The sequence below is a fragment of the Pleurodeles waltl genome, chromosome 11 (genome assembly GCF_031143425.1).
Source record: "Pleurodeles waltl isolate 20211129_DDA chromosome 11, aPleWal1.hap1.20221129, whole genome shotgun sequence".
Taxonomy (NCBI): Eukaryota; Metazoa; Chordata; class Amphibia; order Caudata; family Salamandridae; genus Pleurodeles; species Pleurodeles waltl.
In genome coordinates, this window is record NC_090450.1 from 120,938,562 (window position 1) to 120,959,252 (window position 20,691).

Here is a 20,691-nt window from a genome sequence, read left to right on the forward strand (position 1 = left end):
CTGAAAGTGCCTTGGGCTCTGCTTACCAGGCTCAGGGTCAGTTCTCTGTCCTCCAAAGGTATCTGGTAATTGGTATAATTCTAATTGGCCAAGCCAATCTACCTGTAATTCCACAGTATATGGTAGGGCATGTAGGTTTAAAAATCCCAGTGGACTTAATGCATTTATGTGTGCCCTGCTTTTGTGTCAGGTGTAATTTGAGAGTCAGGGGTGCCTTGCAGGCTGGTTGTAAAATATAACTGTGTCCAAATTCAACTTTGGAATTAAAAGTACTTCTAAATGCCTACAATACATTTTTATAACTTTTAGGTCACCCCTAATGTCTGCCCTAAGTGCCCCAAGGGTAGGGTCCCTTGTTATAAAAGGCAGGGGAAATAAAATATGTTATACATGCCCTGGTAGGGAAAAACAGCAAAAGTAATGTTTCCCTATTGTTGTGCTGCGAGCTCCATCGGCTAACATCGGAAGGCTTTATTAAACTTACTGAAGACTTTGAATGCAGCTAGCTAGCACTATCATTTAAATTGTCAAAATAATGACTACAATAAATCCAGCAACTTGGTAAGATTGGATTTATTATAACTGTTACAGGAAAGTAGTTCTAGAACTTACTTTTGTGAAATTATCTAAATCAACCCAGTAGCAGCCTCCTCGATTGGTCAGCCTTTTACAGCCTGAGCGATGCTACTACCTGAGTAGGTGTGAATAGGCCTTGGGCTCAAACAATACAGCCATTTGGTGGGAGGAGATTTGCTTCTTGGAGAAGCCAGGGAGAGGAAGCAGGCTGGGAAGTTAACCAGGACTTTAAAGGCTTGAGACTGATGTCACAGGACAGCCCTCAGTTCTATGATTCCCAGCCAGACGGGTCCCCCCTAAATAGAATAGGAGAGGGGCTGAAAGGGGAGTGTAGTCAGAAGGTAGCCACACCTCTGGGTTGGGTTACACACACACCCTCTCCAAGGAGAGAATTTATCAATTTTGATTTGTGTCTAAACAATGCATACTGGGTCAAATATACGCCACACTTTGCAAGAAGTGGTCATACCAGAGGGAGGAAACTTTACCCCTGTTGGTGGGGTGCCCCCTCTCTTGCCGGCCCACAATAGAAAATAAATATGAAAGGGCTGCAGGTGATCCTCAGATCACTTTCCTATAACAAAAGAAGAAGGGCTCCCCTGCTGGACTCTTAGACTGCACCACAGAAGGTTTGTACACAGGACTGCACCTGCTGTACTCTCAATGCAACACAAAAGGATGATGGACGGAGTGCTGAACAATGCAAACACTCACCCCCAGTCACAGATCTGGGTTTAATCCATCGTTCTTTTGCTCACCATGCCACCCCAGTTTGGACCCAGCCATATGCAAATCAGTCTTGACCCTGTTCCTCATGGGAACAGTCCAGCCCGAACTGCCAAGCCAGGTCCTCACTGGACTGGAAACAAGCATCCTGGGACCGGTTTCAGGGTTTCACCCTTCATCAGCCAGGCTAGCTTGAATCCAGTGGCATAGTGAACAAGGGACCCACGTCTGGGCATACCCTTCCCACTTAGGCCAACTTTAGCAACACAAAGAAAGGACTGTGACTGACTCAAGGAAAAGGAGTAGACTCCCTGAGCAGAAACAGGTAGAAATGCACTGACGGAGGTCATTTGCAGCTGACAAAGAGAGGAAACCCTTCCTGGACTGTACATGTGCATAGTGGAAGATTGAGTCTACCCCCAAGAGGCACCCCAGAGTTTCTGAACACTTGGTTGGTGCTGCTGGACACTTTGTCCCCAAAGGAAACAACAATGAAGAATTTCAGAAAGCTTGGAAAACTTTCTTCAAAGTTTTGCTAAAAAGCTCCGGGAGATGACCGGCTCAACGTTGAGAGTCATGCCACAGTTGTTGAGCTACAAATTGGCCTGACCCTGCTGGTGTGTTCCACTGATGGCTCAAGAACTCATCTCCATTGACACTGAGGACAAAGACTTCCAGGGGCTCGCTGAGGTATTGTGCTGCAGCAGGATGCCATCATCTACCAGAACTCCAGATTTGAAAAACCAGAGGAATTGACACTGAGATAAAAACCTCCAAGAAAAAGACTAAGGGGCATATTTATGAGTCCCTTGTACCACCAGAGCCTCACTTTTTGTGATGCGCCAGCAACGCAAACTGCAAAATCACATCCATAAGGCCACGCAAAGCCCTATTGCATGCCATTGAATGTTCTCATAGATATGGAATAAGGCAAGGTAGCCCAAATTGCTGCATTGTCTCACTCTGTGCTTCGTAGAAGTTCCATGGCCATTGCGGTGGGTGTTCCCATGCAAAACCCATGGATTTAGATGCTTCCTAAGATTTACAAAAGCATGTAAACCTGGGGATGCGCCAACACCTTGGGCCTCCCGAAGTGAGGCATAACAAGGGGAAAAAACGTTATTTCTCCTTGTTTTTTTTCTTTCCATGTGTGCTGCATTCTGCAGCCTACATAGAGGAAAATGCCTCTCAGGATGCTTTTGTGCAAGAAGGTGCCCCTTCCTGCACAAAACCAATCCTGCCAACAACACAGACTCCCTTTCACCATGGTGCAAGGGTGCCTGCGTTGGCGCTAGGCATGCAAAACGGCACCAGTGCAGGGGGAAAGGAGAGGAATGCACTGTACTGCACAAGTACAGTCCATTCCTACCCTTTCACTTTGGTGTACGGCAGTGCAACAAGGTGACTTGCTGCGCTGACATACCCCAAATCTCCATAAATGAGGTATTTAGGGGAAGATTCATACCTTTTCATGCCAAACTGCGTTAGTGCAGTTTTGTGTCAAAAAGTATAGCGTCATTCCAAGACACTGGTCGGGCGCCATATTTATGGAATGGTGCTAGCCGGCGCTAATGCCCTGTCAGCGTCCTTGTAAAGGACGCTAACATGGCTGGAAAGGCATATAGAAAACCAGGGCTTGTGCACCCAATTATGGCGCTACACTGTTCAGAGGCAGAAAAATTGCCTCTAAGCCGTGTAGCCCTATTTTCTGCGCACAACCTCCATGGACATGGCTCCTGTCTTAACAAAGACAGGAGCCATGCCCACCACCCCAATGGCCATACCCAGAGGATGAATGACGCTAATTCAGCGCAAAACGAGTATAAATATGGGCCTGAGTCCAAAAGTAAACTTAAGACCAGGGCCTAGCGTTTATGCTATCCAACCTGTGCTTCATCACAGCTAGCCTAAAACCTTGACTTTGTCCTAGTCCAGCGTGACTAGATAGCCATGAGAGCATTTTATGCTTTTTGGCGCTAAAACGCACATTTATTTAATTCAATATTTCAAAATTTATATCTGCTGTTCCCCTACATTATATTTTTGTCATTTTTATGTAAATTTCAAGATAGAAATATTTTTTTTTTTATAAATTGGAGTTGTAGTTTTAGTGTTGTGCCTTTTACATATTTACTGTTTTTCTGATATTGAATGCTTTACACTTACCCATCTCCTAACTTAAGCCTGACTGCATGTTTGCTATGCTATTAAGTGTTGAGTAAGGATTAAGGTATTGAGACTTGACCGGACCGTATTAGTGACTGGAATATTATTAACAGCTGAAGGTGCATACCTCTATCTGCTTATAATCTAGTTTTCCACAGTGTGTGTGTGTGTGGTATTATTCATGGGCAAATGAGTACATTAAAGAATGTGTTAGTGAGTAGTTGAATAGATGTTTGCATGCATGCATATAATCCTTCCTACGTTCTTCAGTCATATTTTTAGTTAATCATCTTTGAAATCTGCATCCATTTATTCATCCACTGACTCATTATGCTTTCTCCTACTTGTACCCTGACAATACTACAAACTCACAAATCAACGAAGAGACATTTCCACTTATGCACCAGTTGTGTCAGCTTTGCTGGTCCTTGTCTATAATTAATGTTGCCTCGTGTTGGACCTGTCCCTTTTTGCAGGGGGCATCCAGAATTGTTGAGCCTCCTTCCTCTTATTTCTTCTGAACAATTTTTGTTGGCTTTAGGACTCTGGGCACTTTAACACTGAGAACCAGTGCTAAAGTGCATCTGACCTCTGTGTAAACTATATGTGTAATTGACTTTTCCATGATTGGCATATTAGATTTGCTAGTGGGTCCCTAGTAAAGTGCACTAGAGGTGCCCAGGGCCTGTAAATCAAATGCTACTAGTGGGCCTGCAGCACTAATTGTGCCACCCACATGAGTAGATCTGTAAATATGTCTCAGACCTGTCTATGCTCTGTCTGTGTGTGCAGTTCTAAATGTCCAATTCGGCCCGGTAAGTATACACACTTGCCAGGCCCAATCCTTTGCTTTTTAGACATACAAGGCACTCCTAAGGTAGGCCCTAGGTAGCGCCATGGGCAGGGGGCAGTGTATGGTAAAGGCAGGACATGTACTGATGTATTTTACATCTCCTGACAGTGAAATACTGCCAAATTCAGTTTTCACTGCTGCAAGGCCTATCTCTCTCATAGGCTAAAGGGGGCTGCCTTTTAATATCTTTTAAGTGCAGTTTTCATTGGGGACAGATGGAGAAATGGGGTTGGGGGTCTCTGAACTCACAATTTAAAAATACATCTTTTGGTAAAGTTGGTTTTTAGATTGTCAGATTGAAAATGACACTTTTAGAAAGTGGGCATTTTCTTGCTTAACCCTTCTGTGCCTCTACCTGCTCATGTATTCCATGTCTGGCTCAGACTGACAGATGTGATGTTGTGAATTCCCTCTAGACAGTGACACAAAGGGAGCTGGGGTGTAGCCTACATATCCTGATGAGTCTCCTGGGCTAGAGTCGGGAGGGAGGAACTGACACTTACTCCTGAATGTGCTGTGCCTGTCCTTGCACAATGCAGTCTCCAACCCCCAGGTATGTGTCTGGGGCCAGGCCTGGACAAGGCAGGATCTTGTCAACAACAGAGACTTTCCTTTGAAGTTTGCCTACTTTAAAGGCGGAAAGGAGTATAAGCAGTGGACTCAAAACCCCAGACTTTTAGAACACTTGTGGATCAAGAAGATCCTCTGCCAAAGAGAGGAGCTAATGGAGGAGTACTGTGCCTTGGCTGTGTGTGCTTTGCTGGGTTGGCCTGCAGTTGCTGCTTCTGCTTAGAGACTGGATTTTGCTGTGTATCCTGGTTGAGAAGATTCCCCAAGGGATTTGACTGAGCATGCCGCCTGTTCTGAGGTCTCAGGGCCATCAAAGTCTTCCTGTAGCAGCATCTGGACTTTCTTGCTGAGACTCATAACCTGTCAAGTGGTGCCTAAACCTGTCACTGGGCCCTTGAAAGTGGGAGCTGGTGTAAAATCAAGAAGAATCAAGTGCACTGACTTCAGATGTTGCCAGGACTGACACAGCTCCCATATCACTCAATACCACCTGCAACTAAACCCGTGGTCCCTGCTGGAGTGTGGCGACCCCGCAGGCCTGAAGCCGCCCCAGCCTCACCGAAGTCCATGACTCTGTGAGTTCCACAGTGCCCTGTCACCGACGTCCATGAAACCCAACTCCACCACGGCGCCTGCAGACCCGTGTGTGACCGCAACCCTGTGTGGTCGCTGCACCACATCGTGACTGCTGGATATTGACCTGCCGGAAGTACGAGAATCTGACGCTTCACTCCAACGCCACCTCAACTCCACAGCTCTGCAGCAAGGACCCAATGCCTTGTACCGACATCTCCGCTCCTTCACTCCGCAGCAGTGGAACTGACTCCGCACCGGATCCCGTGACGCCTCAATTGCCAATGCCGTGCATCTACTTGTTTCCTCATTTTCCCAAGGTACTGTACCTGGGGTCTGTGTGGCTCCGTGACAGGTGCCATTGGTGTTGGATTACTGGGAACGACTCCGTCATGATGCTGTGATATTACCAATTTGAAGCATTGGTCTTTCTGAGCGCTATATTGAAGTTTCATCGTTCAAAATTCTTGCATTTGCTTGTGTATGTTGAATTTCTGTCTTTTTGTTCTTGTTTTACTCAGATAAATATTGCCTATATTTCTAACCTGTGGTTGAGTCCTTTTGTGGGGTTTTCACTGTGTTACTGTGTGTGGTGATACAAATACTTTACACATTGTCTTGAGATGTGCCTGACTGTTTGTGCCAAGCTACCAAGGGGGTGAGCAGGGGTTGTCTTAGGAGTGTAACTCCATTACCCTGACTAGAATGAGGGTCCCTGCTTGAACAGGGTGCAAACTGACTGCCAACAAGAGACCCCATTTCTAACATCTCTAAGTTATGTAAAGTGAGCTTTGCAGATACTTTCATGAATTTCCTGGCATATCTCGTTATCCACAGTTGAACTACGTACATAAATCTGGTCACCCTGATGTTGGATGCTGGTTGTTTGAATGGTGTACACAGGAACATATGGTGCACCATTATTTTAGGTACCCATTTGTCTTACATGTGTTTATTGAGTTGAAGAAGACTTTGGACATAGACTAATAGGTGTCAGAATCAACAGTGGTTAGACCCTTTTTCTTTGAGGAAGGAGTTAATATAACACACACTAGTGTGGGAACAGCTTAGCTATTGTGGAGAGAGCCAATATTTAAAATAGTGAGGATGTGCTAGGGTTCACTTTAGAAGAGACTGTTTCAGGTTTTTGCATATTATGGTTCTACGCACTGATTAAATGCCAAAGTGTACTTATGTCAGCCGTTATCGCTTTCATCATGAAATACATCGGTGTCACCACATTGTGATGACCTAGAAGCCTGTAACCTTTTAATGTTTGGTTCTTTCGAGCTGGGCCTGGAATTCCAGTCTGTAACCCGCAGATAAGTGAAATTGTAGTGGCAGTGGAAAACTTGACTGATCATGTTTTAAGGCCAGAATCTTTCAGGAAATATTGAGTAAACTAGAGAATTAAATTCAAATGTAATATTCTTACTTGGCAAACCTATTTGATTGCAAGCAAATCAATGTTTCTTACTGTGACACTTGTCATCCGGCTAGATAACATTTTTTTTTACTGTGACATAGAAAATTAGCCATTACTTTTAACACAGAGAAAAGCTAGGATGACAAAATTGATGTAGATGAGACTTCTTTTCCACGTACCTTTTGCCAAGAGCCGTGCCAAGAGCCACTAACAGCAACAAATAATACAGAATAGTATTCCATGCTAAAATACAACTAACAGAGGTCCTTCGCCAGATGCAGCACAGCCATAAACTAGTGGAATGCCAATAGGATAATACGACAAAAACAAGCCCTTCTCATCAACAGCAGTAATGGCACATACAAAAGAACTGAAAGAGTTTACAATAAGAACAAATATTTTGAATAAACACGTACATGTGTACGTTTTCTCAGGTACATCAGGGAAGTCAAAATTCAGCTTCCTCTGAGAATTTCGTCTGTTTTGTGTTAGCCCCCACCACCTCTCCTTTGCTTCTAAATTGTTTAGGCTACAATTTTATGGGCTAAAAATATGCCAAAGCTATGTGATGGTGGCATTAATCATTATTGTGGCATTACTTCGTTTTATTTTGTGGAAGAAGCAGGTGAAGACACTTTCATTTTTTAAGGTATTATTAGACACTGGTACTGAAAAGTGCATTAATTCTCTTATTGAACAGCTCGTTATCTATTTGTCTTGATGAACATTTTGCCAAATAGGAATTGCTCAGTATTAGACTCCAGCAACAGAGAATTTAAGAGAACAGATGGAGTGCCAGACGCCCACTCCAAGGGAAAATGAGAACAGCTGCAATCTCAGGGATTGACTTCTTGTTTAATCACCACTCCGAAATGTAAACCTGCAGTATACTCCTTCCACAGATCCAAGATGTGAGAGTGGAAAGAGACCTGAAAGGCATGCCAGAATAGAGATGAGTCAAGAATGTTTATTTCAGATCCTTTACAAAGTTTAAGAGGAAATAGAGGAACTTTTTATTCCTTCCTTGAGCTTTTATCTTGAGAGTCTCCAGGAAATCCAGTGTTTCTTTTCACTCTAGTCACTCGAAATACCAAAACAACACATAAATCCCAATTAGGCTTTAGAAATGTGAACAACAATTACCAGGCACCTTCAGGTATCTGTAGGTATCAAAGTATAGGCAGACTATCTGGTTAGGTAAATGGAATAAAAAATATTAACGGCACAAAATTGCCTCCTCTCTTTTCCCGTGAGCATTACTATTTAAGAAATGATAGAGCCTCAATTGGCCATTTGGCATAAAAAATAAATAAAACATGGTTTCGAGCTCCCTTCTGCTGTTGGTATTGGGGGTTGTTAGAAATGAGGCCTTTGGTTAGCAGTCAGGTTACCCCCTGTCCAAGCAAGGACTCTCACTCTAGTCAGGGTAAAAGCGAATCACCCTCAGCTAACCCCTGCTTACCCCCTTGGTAGCTTGGCATGAGCAGTAGGCTTAACTTTAGAGTGCTAGGTGTAAAGTATTTGTACCAACACACACAGTAACTTAATGAAAACACTACAAAATGACACAACAAAGGTTTAGAAAAATATGAAATATTTATCTTAACAAAACAAGACCGAAACAACAAAAATCCACAATACACAAGTCAAGTTATCAATTAAAAAGCAAAAGGAGTCTTCATGTAGTTTTAAACACACACTAACACTGTTAGTGTGAAAATGTACCTTGGGTGCGTCAAAAATAATCCCGCACAGGCGAGTGTGCGTCAAAAAGGGCTTGCAATGCATCGATTTCACTCATGAGAAGCCCTTGCATTGTTTCTCCTTTCATCAGGTCGGGTGTGTTGTTTCTTCTCTCTGCAGGAGAGCGATGCGTTGATCCGGTCAGCACTCTCGGGTCCGGGCAGGCCTTGAGTATTTTTTCCACACCCAGCAGTACTTGCGTCGGAAATCCAGCTGCACGATGTTCCAAAAACCACGCAGCGCGGGTTGCGATCTCACCAGCCTCCATCAGCGTTGCTGCGCATCATTTCCCCAGCTCCGTGCATCGATCTTCAGGTCGTGTTGCAGGCGAGTGTCGATTTTCAGCTGCAAAGCTGGCAGTGTGTCGATTTTTCAGCCGCAGATCGGAGTCGCGTCAATCTTTTCCCTGTGCGCGTTCTGTGCATGGGTTTCTTCCTCTTAGACTGCCAGCTTCTCCTTTCAGGGTCCCAGGAACTGGATGGGCACCACAGGGCAGAGTTGGAGTCTCTCCAGAGACTCCAGGTGATGGCAGAGAAAAGTCTTTGCTGTCCCTGAGACTTCAAACAACAGGAGGCAAGCTCAAAATCAAGCCCTTGGAGAGATCTTCACAAGATGGAAGGCACACAAAGTCCAGTCTTTGCCCTCTTACTCTGGCAGAAGCAGCATCTGTAGGATAGCTCCACAAAGCACAGTCACAGGCAGGGCAGCTCTTCTTCCCCAGCTCTTCAGCTCTTCTCCAGGCAGAGGTCCCTCTTGGTTTCAAGAAGTGTTCTAAAGTCTGTGGTTTTGGGTGCCCTTCTTATACCTATTTTCTCCCTTGAAGTAGGCCTACTTCAAAGGAAAGTCTCTCCTGAATGTGAAATCCTGCCTTGCCCAGGCCAAGCCCCAGACACTCACCAGGGGGTTGAAGACTGCATTGTGTGAGGGCAGGCACAGTCCTTTCAGGTGTCGGTGACCACTCTTCCCCTCCCTCCTAGCACACGTGGCTCATAGGGAAATGCAGGCTACACCCCAGCTCCCTTTGTGTCACTGTCTAGTGTGAGGTGCAGCAAGCCCAACTGTCAAACTGACCCAGACAGGGAATCCACAAACAGGCAGAGTCACAGAAATTGTATAAGCAAAAAAATGCTTACTTTCTAAAAGTGGAATTTTCAAACACACTATCTTAAAATCAACTTTAATAAAAGATGTATTATTAAATTGTGAGCTCCAAAGGGAATCTACACTTTAATCAGATTTAAAGGTAGCCTCCATGTTAACCTATGAGAGGGACAGGCCTTGCAACAGTGAAAAATGAATTTAGCAATATTTCACTGTCAGGACATATAAAGCACATTACTATATGTCCTACCTTAACCATACACTGCACCCTGCCCTTGGGGCTACCTAGGGCCTACCTTGTTGTGCCTTACATTCAAGAAAAGGGAAGGTTTAGGCCTGGCAAGTGGGTACACTTGCCAAGTCGAGGTTATAGTTAAAACTGCACACACACACACTGCAGTGGCAGGTTTGAGGCATGATTTCAGAGCTACTAATGTGGGTGGCACAACGAGTGCTGCAGGCCCACTAGTAGCATTTGATTTACAGGACCTGGGCACCTCTAGTGCACTTTACTAGGGAATTACTAATAAGTCAAATATGCCAATCATGGAGAACCAATTACACATACATTTTGCACAGGAGCACCTGCACTTTAGCACTGGTTAGCTGTGGTAAAGTGCCCAGAGTATCAACAATGTCAACAACAGATTCCAGCACACATCAACAACCTGGGAAGCAGGGGTAAAAAGTTAGGGGAGACCACGCCATGGATGCCAAGTCTAAAAGGTGCCACTAGTAACTATAGAGTGGGTGCCCAGTTACTAGGAGAATACAAAGTTATCCTAATGGTCCTCTTACAAATGAGTAATTACCGTGAGAATAAGAATTCTGGTTTTGATTCTATGCTAATTCTTAATTTCTCCTCAGTTTCAATCAGATATTTCGACATTCCTCTCAGCAGCAAAAATCAGCAGGTGATAAAATGCATCCAGCATGTCTCTGCAGATCTCGTAACTTCATGGGTTTGGTAATTCTTGTTAAAATCCCACATTAATTACAAGATAATTGATAGGTAGCCCATAAAGGGCACATTTTTACTGCTTCATCATAAGTGATTTATGTGTAGTTTCAAGGCATGGGGCACCCCAAAAGACAAAATATTTATGGACAGATATATTAACATTTCCCAGCAATGCAAAACAGCAGTTGTATAAAATGAACAGCAGAAATAAGGCATATCTACTGAAAGATAGCACACTTCTGCTCCATCCTAGCGCTGGTGTATTGTAAGCTGTCTTGCGCCAAAGCAGGTACCCTTCCTCTATTGTGCAAGGAAGCCTGTGTTACGAGCTTGATTGTTTTTGTGCAAAAAGAGATCCCTTTCTGTACAAAAACTATCCCTATGGTCTTAAGCTTTTTTTCTGTGTGCTTCAGAAAATGGGTGGATGCACAGGAACTCCCATTTTCTACCTGTGGTGTGTCAATAACGTATTGTAAGCAACATAGTGCAAGGCAGTGTATTACATTACATTCCTTTACAGTGTCGTGCAAGGCAGTGCTAATCGCCCCTTGTCTGGCTTTGAAAATCCCATTCAATCACTACTGTTGCCTTGCAATGACTTGCTTCAGGCAAGGACAACGCAAGTCCTTAGTAAATTAATTACATTCTTTATTTTTTAACATTTCACATGTACCCCTGGAAACACCATAAAATCCACTTCAAGCAGGAAATGCCATAGCTTGTTAAGTTCCATACTCCCATTAATAAGAAATGTATTGATGAGAGATTTATTGATTTGATATAGGTTTAATAAAGTGTATTGGGAAAGGAAAAATCAAAAACAGAGATGAAGAAAAGGAATGTAGGCACAATATTTTCACGCTAGAAATTCTAAACAAATGAAGGGTGACTTTTGATAATTTTGAAAGGTTTACATAAAGTTGTGCCCTGAAAACTACAATTTTACTATATAGAAGTCAGTAGTGGTCGGTCTGATTAAACCATGATGACGCATATAAATAAAGTTGGCTTGAAATCTCCTAAATCTAAAGCTGTGTCACGTTGTTCAGCAGCTGAGGCATCTACAAGTCAGAGTAGTGTAGGAGAAGCATATATTTTCAGCATTTTCAGGCAACACACAGATTCCCAGCAAGTTTGACATATGGCCAAAGGCAAATTTTAGAAAAGTTTTATCAAGGGTATATGTATTGGAAGGAGCTATTATATCAGATGAGCCATTGTGCCACTCTTCACTCACGAAGCCAAGCTGCGTATAAGAGGCTAAAAATAACTGCTCAATCACTGGAAACAAATTCAAGCAATTAACTGGGCCCCTATGTGGCAAAGCCAGGGCCTCCTTTAGGGAGTGGAACTAGTGCGGCCACACTGGTTGCTGACCTGTAGGGCGGCGGTGATCTTGGGGTGGGGGGTGCTGTGTTTAGCAATAACTTACAATTTAAAAGCATGAGAAGCAGAGTTCCATGTGGTTAAGCTGTCAGGCAATAATAAAAATGTCAGGATAACTCTTGTGATTAATGTTCCTGAGAGAGAGATAGGAGTTTTGTCAGTGGCAGTTTTGACTCGTCATACAGTAGCACAAGGGGTTTAGTTCAGATATCTATTTTATGTGGCTAGCTAAGTGGATTAGTAAAGCTAGCCTTTACCAGAGCTTTAAAACCAATGAAACATATGTGAGAGAAGTGTTGGGGAGAGATATAGGGCACCTTTGCTGGGTGGCAGTGGTGGAATCCACGGAGGAGGTCATGGGGGTGTGGCACAGGTTCGTCACCACTGCTAAAGCAGGCCCTGGGCACAGCTACCAGTAAACAGAAGCACTCCCAGTGAGCACTGACACAGTGACAGTCGCTGAATCACTATTTTATCTTTTTTCTCCTCATGTCAGTCATTCAGTGGATTTTTATGCAATCTGTTCCACTCAAGGGTCTATATTATACTAATTTCAGGAAATTGTGAAAAAAGTCTTGCCATACATTTTATGGTTTTCTATGAACTATTCATGTTCACCTGTGTCTTGCCTCATCAGAATCTTTGCCACAGTTTTTTTCTCAAAAGATGCCAACTTAAACAATATCACCAGCATACACTTAGCAATGCTGAAGCAGTTCCATGTTGAGTGTATCTCTGATTCCTGGTGTCTCAGCCATTGCAGCCCAGAACACACAAGATGAAGTTCTGAACTTCATCCTCCCTGCTGTTGTCTTTGCCACAGAAATGTTGCCTTGTCAAAACACAACATATCTCACCTCCAAATGATTTTTGGGTTTAATACCTCCATAACGTTTTATGTTTTTTCTAGTTTTTTTTGTCTTAAAGTGACAAATTGCCAAGTTTTTTTGCACTCAGTACACCCTGCACTCTTTACATTAATGGTGAGAAGTAAAACACCTCAAAGGCTTCAAAATAAATTTTTAGAAATGTAGGTTGAGAGGGCCTTAATTAATCTAACACCCTACTTGTTATGTTATGGTATGTTGATTTTTAGAGTGCAACTAATTACTCATGAGGGCATCCAGGCACTGAGAATGGCAGGCCTGAGGGGAAAGGAGAAGATCATCCATGTTTAGTGTGAAAGAGCCAGGTCATGAGGTTTCTTTGGAAGTTCGCGGGGGATTCTGAGGTGTTGCAGAAGGTCAGTACAGGTCTTTGCTGTGAGATGTGAGCAGGAGTGTCCTCCATTTCTGGCCTTTTTGAAGTGAGGGAGGTTTGCTCTTGCCGGGGAAGCAGATTGAAGGTGTCTGGTGGCTTGGTAGAAGTTAAGGTGGTGGTTGAAGTTTGCTAGGCCAGTGTTGTGGAGAGCATTGTAGGTGTGGGTAAGTAGCTTGAACTTACATCTTTCTTGGAATGGGAGCCACTGGAGATGGTTGCGGTGTGGAGAGATTAAGGGCCAGATGTAGCAAAGGATTTGCGCGTCGCAAATGGCGAAAATCGCCGTTTGTGAGGCGCAAATGCCTCTTTGCTATGCAGAAATGCATATTGCGAGTCGGGACCGACTCGCAATATGCATTTCAGAATCGCAAATAGGAAGGGATGTTCCCTTCCTATTTGCGATTCGGAGTGGCATGCAATACCATTTGCAACCGCATATGCGGTCGCAAAGGGTGTCGCAGTTACCATCCACTTCAAGTGAATGGTAACCCACTCGCAAATTGGAAGGGGTCCCCATGGGACCCCTTCCCCTTTGAGAATGGACCCAATACTATTTTTTCAGGGCAGGTAGTGGTCCAACGGACCACTACCTGCCCTGAAAACATACCGAAACTAAAGGTTTCGTTTTTTTTTTAAGTGCAGCTCGTTTTCCTTTAAGGAAAACGGGCTACACTTTATAAAAAAAAACACCTTTATTGAGAAAGCAGTCACGAACATGGAGGTCTGCTGACGACAGCAGGCCTCCATGTTTGCGAGTGCCTAGGCTCGCTATGGGGCCGCAATTTGCGACCCACCTCATTAATATTAATGAGGTGGGTCATTGCGACCCCATAGCGACTCGCAGACGGTGTCTGAGACACCGTACTGCATACCAATTTGCGAGTTGAAAATTGTGAGTCGCATGGACTCGCAATTTGCAACTCGCAAATTTTCTTTTTGCTACATCTGGCCCATTGTTATTTCACAGAATGTTAAGGATAAGTCTGGTGGTGGCATTCTGGGTGGTTTGGAGTTGGTGTAGAACATGGGCTGGGATTCTGAAGTAGACAGCATTTCAGCAATCAGGTCTACATGTGATAAGAGCCTGGTTGACTGTTCATCTGGTGTTCAGTTGCAGGATGTGGAAGTATGATGAAGCGTCTGTGTTGATCTGTCTGCTCATGGAGAGGTTTGTGTCCAAGATGATCCTGAAGTTCTTGACAGGGTCCGTTAGAGTGGGATGGGGGTCCAAGTTTGGAGGGCCAACCAAGGGCATCCCAGGGGGTGTGGTTTTTGACAAACATAAGGACTTTGATTTTGTCTGTGTTAAGCTAGATGCAGTTGTTTTTTATCCAAGTAGCAACATTGCTCATGCAGTTGTCGAAGTTTGCTTTGGTGGTTGTGGCTGAGTCGGTAAGGGAAAGGATGAACTGTGTGTCATTGGCTTAGGATACTATGTTTATGCTGTGGGATCTGACGATGTTGAGGGGGTCATGTAGATGCTGAGGAGTGTTGGGCTGTGCAGATGAGTTCCTTGAGGGACTGCGCATATGAGTTCCTTGGGTTCTGAGGTGTTGAGGGAAGTCTAACTCATTGAGTTCTGTCCAGGAAGGAGGATATCCACTTGAGAGCTAGTCTGCAGATACCCAAGTCATGAAGCTTTCTGATGAGTGCAGCTTTCTGGTGAGTTGTGGGAGACCATATCAAAAGCTGGAGAGAGCTCAAGAGGACAAAAGTGGTCATTTCTCCTTAGTTGAGGATGCTTCTGATGTCCTTCTTGTTGTCCTCAGTTGTGGATGCTTCTGATGTCATGTGACACTTCATGGCCTAAGTTAGCATCCAGTCTCAAACAAGAGATACAGTGGGTAATAGACTTACATCAAATGGTGTACCTTCTGCTCTTTGTCTTTAGATTGTAAATGTATCATAACATTCCCCTACCTATCTAAAAAGTAGCTATCATGCTTGCTCCCTAACTTCTTATAGGTGGCCACACGTAAGCATCTCTATTCTTGGATCATTTAAGGCAACCTGTTCTTGTTGCCTAAACTCTTAGTCTCCTTTTGCAGTCTTAAACCATTACATTTTGTAAGGAAATGGCATAATTAGAGCTACTTTCAACATTTATGTCCTTGGGATTCCTGCCCATAACCAAATACTTTCTGTTGGTGCTAGCACGTGTCATATTTTAACTTCAGACTAGACTTGTGCCAGTTTCAATTTGACTTCTGTGCTAGCAGTACCAAACACTGGCAGAATGGCAGAAAATTCAACATTCAGAAAACATTTTCCGAATCACAAAATGGGTTTAGAAACCCACACCAAATCTCAATTTGGAAGCGGCTTGCTACTGGTGTTCCTCCTGAATTGTCTGCCATGTCTTGCTTTCTACAGTACACCTATGTACATGAATCTGGTCACAATGTTTGTGGAGGCTGGTTGTTTAAGGGGTGTGCCCAGGAACATCCTTGTGCACCACTATTTCAGTTAACCTTATGTCTCCGATATGTTTACTGACTTAAGTCATGAAGATGATGTTGAACATTGACCAATAGCTGACAGGATCAACAATGGGTAGCCCCTTTTACTTCCAGACAGGGGTAGCTATAGCACATCTGAGTGTGGAAATAACTTTCATGGAGAATGACATTATTTAGGCTAGTGACAATGTGCTGGGGTTCAATTTACACAACAGTATTTCAGGCTTTGGCATATATTGGTTTTGAGCACTGTTTAAAGCACTAGCAGTGATTACTATCTCTTTCATCATAAGTTGCTGTCAAAGTGTGATGCAATGGAAGCCTGTAACCTCTAAATGATTGGGTTCTCATGCATCTGAGTCTGGAATTCCAGTCAGTAATTCATGGGAAAGTGACACTATAGCGGGACTGGGCAGCTTGACTTAACATATTTTACCGCCAAAATATTTTAGGAAATCTCATGGAAATTAGCGAACGGAACTCAAAAATAGTTTTTCCACTTGACTTAACTGTTTGATTCCAAGCAAAACAAATTCTGTAGCTGTAACACGTGTTTACGGGATAAATCGATTTTCCCTTGATATAGAAAATTAGCATTTAGTTTTACCACACATAACGGCTCAGTTAACAAGTTTGTTGTAAGTCTGACTTTATTTCCAAATGAATTTTGCAAGAGCCTTATTGTAATAGTCTTTGCTAAGACCACTGAATGATCCATGACAGTTAATTTTTCACCAGGCTTCTGCAATGATTAGCTCATGAGCTACTGGTAGCTCCCAACTTCCTCTGAGTAACTCTCCTGTGTGCAACCCAGACTATTAAATTAGAAGCTTTGCTTGGTGTACCAAAACTGAAAAGTTTTTATTATTTATGGTATTTTCAAAACCCATAATTTCCAAACCATATTTAAAGCTGATATTAAATGATAAATCACGCAGCATTGGGAGACTTGTTACATAATATTACCTTGGTGACAGAGGCATTGCATCTGTGGCTGTTCATTATTACGATTGTGGAGTGACTTCAAATTGATAAGGCCTTTTTTACATTACTGCTGGCAATCTGAGTTGATCTTGTATAAGCGGTCACTATTGTAATCTTTTTGGATGGGTGCAACACTGATAACATTAGTAGCTCGGGATGATTTTCTGTGAACATAAGTTGCTCTTCTAACTAGCAAGGTTGGAGATCCCTGGGTTACATACTACAATCCAAAAAATGGATGCCCTTTGCTGGTTTCAGCAGAGACATAGAACTACCAGAATGTAAATAAGTTAATACCACAAAAACATAAATTCTCATTAACGGCGGCGAAGCACACAGAGAAGGACTGAAAGAGTTTATAAGAACAAAACATATTTTGAATAAACACGTTCTTAATTATGATGTACGTACTTTTATTGTTGCTTTTTGCTTCCCAAAAAGAAACTGAATCTAAACACCTTTTCAAGTACGTCAGAGAAGGTAAGCATCAGTTTAATTGGGGTCTTTCATTTATTGGGAAAATGTACCCCACATATGAGATTTAACAAAGTTCGTGGAAGAATAATGATAGTCCGAAACGGAGATGAAGAAAAGGCATTTAGGCACCATACTTTCATGCAGAAAATATAAAGGACAGTGATTTTTGATAAGTCGGCATGGTTACATAATGTTATGGCCTAAAAACTTAAATATTGCTATAAAGAAAGCAGCGATGGTCGGTCTGATTAAACCATGATGAAACATCACTGCAGTTTAAACAAATTTGACGCCTTGAAGTCTCCTCAATCCGTTCATTGAGTGTGACATTGTTCAGATTCTGAAGCATGCTCAAGTCACAGTAGAATTGAAGAAGCATAGTTTTAAGCATTTTCAAGCACCGCACAGATTTCCAGCGTGTTTGACAGATAAGCCGTTATGTCACTCTTCACACAGGAACCAAGTTCAAGAGAGCAAGATGAAAATAAGTCATCCGTCATTGAATGCAAATTCAACTAAGTTACTGGCGCCACTTGTGTTACAGTTAGCAGTGAACCGAAGCCCTCCCAGTGAGTATTGTCACAGTGACAGGCATCAAATCACTATTTATCTACTTGTCCACGTCAGTCGTGTCTATTTTTATAAGCAGTTCCAAGTCAAATGCGCCATTGATTTCTGCTGCCTCGGCCCTTAAAACTAGTCTTACATAAATGACAGATTCTGACCTTCAACTTCCCTGCTGGTGTCTTGCCACATGAATTGTGCCTTGTGAAAAATAACACATTTCTCACCTACAACTGGTGTTTAGATTCAATACCTATACGTATTCAGATTTTTTTAGTTTATGTTTTGCCTTATAATGTCAAATTTCTAAGTTTTCTTTTCTTTGTTTGCAGTCAGTACATCTAGAACTCTTCACATCACTGGTAGAAATGTCAACACCTCAAAGCCTTCAAAGCAATGTTTTTGTGGATGTTGCTTGAGAGGAGCCCTAATGAATATGATGCCCTACTTTATCGTCTAAATGTACATCCAGTCTCCAACAAGAGTTGGATTGGGTGGTAGACTAATACCATATGGTGTACCTTCTGCGCTTTGCCTTTAGATTACAAATGTATCATAACATGAAACTACTTCTGTTAAAAGCAGCCATCATCCTCGTTCCCTCACTTCTCATAGGGAATCATAGGTAAGCATCCCTTATCCTGGATCATCTAAGGTAACCCCATCTTGATGTCTAAACTCATACTTCCCATTGTTGTAATAATACATTACTTCCTGTAACCCTGAGACACCTCATTGGAGCTTCTCCCAGCATCTGTGTCCTTGGCTTTGCTTCCCAAAATCAAAAAGTTTCTGTCTGAGCTAGCATCCCTAATTTTTAGGTCGAGGATGAGCGTTCAACCTTGTGTTTACTTTTAGTGTACTTCTTAAGGCTTAAAACTATTTCATTTGTTGGTTGCAATGCCCTTTAAAAATTATTGCTCGCTAGTGGTCAGTTCTGTCTTTTTCTCCCTCCTTTTTCTGTTTCAGAGCAGTAAGCAACTACTGTATTATTCCACTAAGGTTTCTTTACCTGTTGCTGCAATGTAGTATTTTTGTTATTTCTTAGGTGCCCCCCCTTTACCTGTGGGTGTATTAAACTGGTAGCTGCCTGCGTTTTGTTGCAGCATTGTTTTGGCTTTATTTCAGTGTTGTCCTTGTTTAGCTCTGGCTCCTAAAATAAGCTTATTTTACAAAAGAAACACCTGGTCATTTAGCTTACTGCTCACAAAAGTTAAAGTATGCCCTTTCTGGTAGAATGTAGATAAACATAGAAGCAATGATGTGAAACTTGCTTAGCCTAGCATCACATCTTGAGTCTCTCTCTCCATGTCCCTTCTCTGCCAGGACTCATGACATCAACATCGCACACAGGGTATTGCTTATTTTCATTATTGGGGCCATACATCTTCTCAGGCTGCTCTGCTCTTTGAAATGTGAGGCAAGAATGCTTACAAGACTTTTCATTCTGATATAATAAAAAGAAAATACTTTTCCAGCCTTATTTTCCAATTTCTGTTCAGACATTCACACAATGCAAGGTAAGGCAATTATCTCATCTCTCCTCAAGGGCTTGTGATTTCTGATGTCAGTAGCCGCCAGTGACCACCAAAACATGGCAGGAAAAGACAAACTTATGAGGCAAGGCTGACCAATTTCTGTGGCTAGAAAAGTCCAGTTCTGAATTTACAATGCCAATAGCTCTAACTCAAGAAAATGTGAGACCTATTGCATTGCAAATGCTTGTTTCACTTGAGTCAACGCTTCTGCTAGTTTTAGTCTAGTGTCAGTGCCGGTGATGCCAAACACACGCAGAATAATAGCAATTTGAACATGAGCATTTATGGCCTGAAAGTGATCTGGGTGTCACAAACCCTGAATTATAGAGTTTACAGCTGTTAAATCACTTTTTCTAATGGAGTGATCAATTTTGTGATTCAGAAAGGATTTTAAGAATCACAAAATGGGTTTAGAAACACAAAACAAATCACAATTTGGAAGGAACATGTTAATTGTGTTCCTTACAAGTTGTGAGTTGCTGAGGTATGTATCAATGGATTGTAGAAGCAATTCCAGTTGTAAACTGTTAGATCTGTCAGACTTAGAAAGGTCTTTCTCTAAAAGTGTTGCCTTACTCCTCCATATTTTTCTGATCCTGTTTTGTTGGTCTCAGTGCACTTCATTCTGCTAACCAGTGCTAAAATGTGTGAGCTTACTCCTCAAAACATGGTAACACTGGCTTAACCCCAATTGTTATATTTAATGTACTTATAAGTTCCTATTAGAGTGGTACAACCTGTGCCCAGGGCCTGCAAATTAAATGCTACTACTGGGCCTGCAGCACAGATTATATCATCCACTTACGTAACCCTTTTAAACACGTCTCAAGCCTGCCCCTGCAGCCTCTGTGTGCAGTTTTTAAAAAGTAATTTTGACCCGGGAAAATAAAGCTTTTGCCAGGCATAAACCTTTGGTTTTAATAGATATGTCACCCCTAAGGTCGGCCCTAAGACAGCCTACAGGGCGAGGTGCAATGTATCTAAAAAGTAGGAAATGCACTTTTAAGTTTACATGTCAGATAGTGAAAAACTCTTTAAATTTGTTTTTCACTATTTCAAGGAATACCTTGCCCATAGGATAACACTAGAGTTACTTTATTACACGTAATAAGCTGTAACTTCCAACCAGGAGCAGGTAAACTGTTAATGTTTGGTGTTTTTGGAATTGTAAGGTTACATTTGGTAAAGTTGGATTTTAAATTACACATTTTTAAATGCCACTTTTAGAAAGTTGGCATTTTCCTGCCTTAGCCATTTTGTGCCTGTAGTCTGTCTCTGGTTCACAGGACTGGATGTAGTTGGCAGTTGGATTTTGTGTATCCCTCTTA